The sequence below is a fragment of the Myotis davidii genome, unplaced genomic scaffold (genome assembly GCF_000327345.1).
Source record: "Myotis davidii unplaced genomic scaffold, ASM32734v1 scaffold1205, whole genome shotgun sequence".
NCBI classification, from domain to species: domain Eukaryota; kingdom Metazoa; phylum Chordata; class Mammalia; order Chiroptera; family Vespertilionidae; genus Myotis; species Myotis davidii.
Window position 1 is genome coordinate 59,622 of NW_006295739.1, and position 2,242 is coordinate 61,863.

The following is a 2,242-nucleotide window of genomic DNA, read 5'->3' on the forward strand; positions in this document are numbered from 1 at the left end:
GCCGCTCGGCTTCTCTGTCGCCTTTAGACACAAACCAGGCCTGGGTGCCCCCGCTCCCGGCTCAGCCCCCCACGGCCTCCCCCGGCGGCCCCGCAGCCCGTCGCCCTCCCTCCCCTCACACCCCGGGGCCCCACGAGGACTCACTGCGCTGGACGCTGCGCCCTGGGCGGCGGGACCCGAGCGGCGCCGGCCCCGAGGCTGGAGGTTCCGATGGGGTGTGGCCGAGGGACTCCGACAGCGGAGAGGCGTCGGGGAGGCTCGGACGCCCCAAAATCGAAGGTGACGGCGCCACAGGGTCAGACACACCCTGCCCCGCGGGGCGCCGCCTCCCGGTCCCCTCCTTCTCCCGAGGGACGCGCAAAGCCCGAGAGCCGTTGAAGAAAGAAAAATGTCCGCCAGGAAGAGGACACCGGAGGTCCCGCCCTAACCGTACACACTGGCAGCAAAACACCTTGCGTGCGCGCGATGCTTTCTGGGTAATGTAGTTTTCTCAACCGCCCAGCAGAGTCTGGCTTTCCAGTGCAGGAACTTGGGGAACAAGGTGATGTGGAGCTGCCAGGGGCGCTGGGGGAGGAGATGGGAGCAGAGGCCGGGTTCACGGGGACAGACTGACAGGCTACCCGGGGGAAGTGGGGAGGAGAATTCCTGATCTGGGCTCTCTAGGTGAGACTCCACAAAATAAAATGAATGTGTTGGTACCTGAAAGGAACAGATCACATTTCTGTAATTAGGTTGATGGGAATAAAATACTTTTTAGAAATGAGGATTGGCAATAATAGAACTAAGTGGTTAATTCTCATTTGTCATCATATAGGAGCTGTGTGTTGAACAAAAGCTTGCCCCAACAGCCATTTATTTCCAGGGGCCACATCAGTGCAGCGATTGTGGAACTGAGAGGCCCAGACTCAGCTCTCACACCCGGTACTGACTCTCAGCCCCACCCCTTCCTTGTTATGGAAACGGGCTCAGCCAGTCCCACACCTGTCAGCAGGTGCACTCCTCCCCCCAGGAGAGCCTGTACCCTCACTCACTCTGGCACCACGTGTACATCACATGGGGGCAGCTTTAGGTTTATGTTGGGTTCTTCTCTGATTTTCCACTACTGGGTTGGTGCTGCTGCCAATACAGTGACCTGCTGATGGCGAAGAGTCGCTTGCTTAGCTCATCGGCTTGAGTGGGCACCAGTTAAAGCCCTTCAAACAGACAGTCTTTCCTGGGCAGTGCTGATGCCCAGGTTGTGGGCTCCATCCCCAGGGGTGGCCTGTGGGAGGCAGCCAATCCATGATTCTCTCTCATTGATGTTTCTATCTCTCTCTCCCCCTTCCACCCTGAGATCAATATACCCTGAGTGCCCACATGACTATGACCACCCCATCAGTACTTCGTTGACACTTCCAAAAATACTGAATATTGAAAACTTCCTCAGCAAATACTCTCAAGGTTTTATTATTATTTGCATAACTAATTTTCATTGTACTGAATGGGTGGTCATCATAATCTGGGCACTCAGTGTGTGTGTGTGTGTGTGTAAGAAAAATAGATAGGCCTGACTGTTGTGTTGCTTTTCTCTAAGGATGGATGTAGGTGGGTGACTGTTGCTAAAAGGGTCTATGATGGTGTTTAGCGTGTGAGCTGAGCGGAGACTTCAGAGTCCCGAAGGCCTTTCCAAGACACGTTAAAACTGCTCAGGGGCCACACAGCTGCCCAGCACCCTATCACTTGCTTTACAGCCCTGTGCTGTGTGTCACTTTACTCAGACTCCACTCAGAGTCCGCGGGTGTCTTCATCACGTCCTAGGCCACTGGGTGACCATGCTTTTTAGTGGCTGTAGGTCTCCCAGCTGCGCCCTTTGTTGGAGTCACTTCTGTGCAGCTGTGTTCTTGGAAGTGAGCAGTGTATGGGAGCCCTTGATCCAGGGGGAATAAAGGTACATGCACGGGGGCAGGCCAGCTCACAGGGTGCGCCACGGCACATCCACCCCCCTCCCCACTTCCTGCACAGGGCCCTGGACACCTCCCAGAATTGCCTCGAGGACCTGCTGGGGGAGAACATGGCCCTTGAGGTTTCACAGATCCAGAGGATGGACCAGCCCGACCACCTGAGCTGGGAGCTGGAGCAGCTGTCAGATGGTAGACAGCAGCCCCTGGCGCCAGGGAGCCAGCCTCGCTGTGGCTTCTCCCTCACCCAAGGAGCTGAGCCCTGGGCTCTGAATCTCCTGGGTCAGCCCATCCTCAGCCAAGCT

General features: G+C 56.6%; 1 protein-coding gene and 1 pseudogene across 1 annotated transcript in view; both read right to left on the reverse strand.

The window, feature by feature from the left end:
* The window catches only part of LOC107184183 (zinc finger protein 584-like), a 46,194-nt gene extending 45,973 nt beyond the window's left edge, over positions 1–221 (reverse strand). Inside the window, exon 1 of the mRNA XM_015568236.1 lies at positions 145–221. The gene's annotated coding sequence lies outside the window, so the exon portion shown is untranslated. The remainder of the gene's footprint in view (positions 1–144) is intronic.
* Positions 1–2,242, reverse strand: part of LOC102761994 — a 17,667-nt pseudogene that overhangs the window by 6,336 nt on the left and 9,089 nt on the right.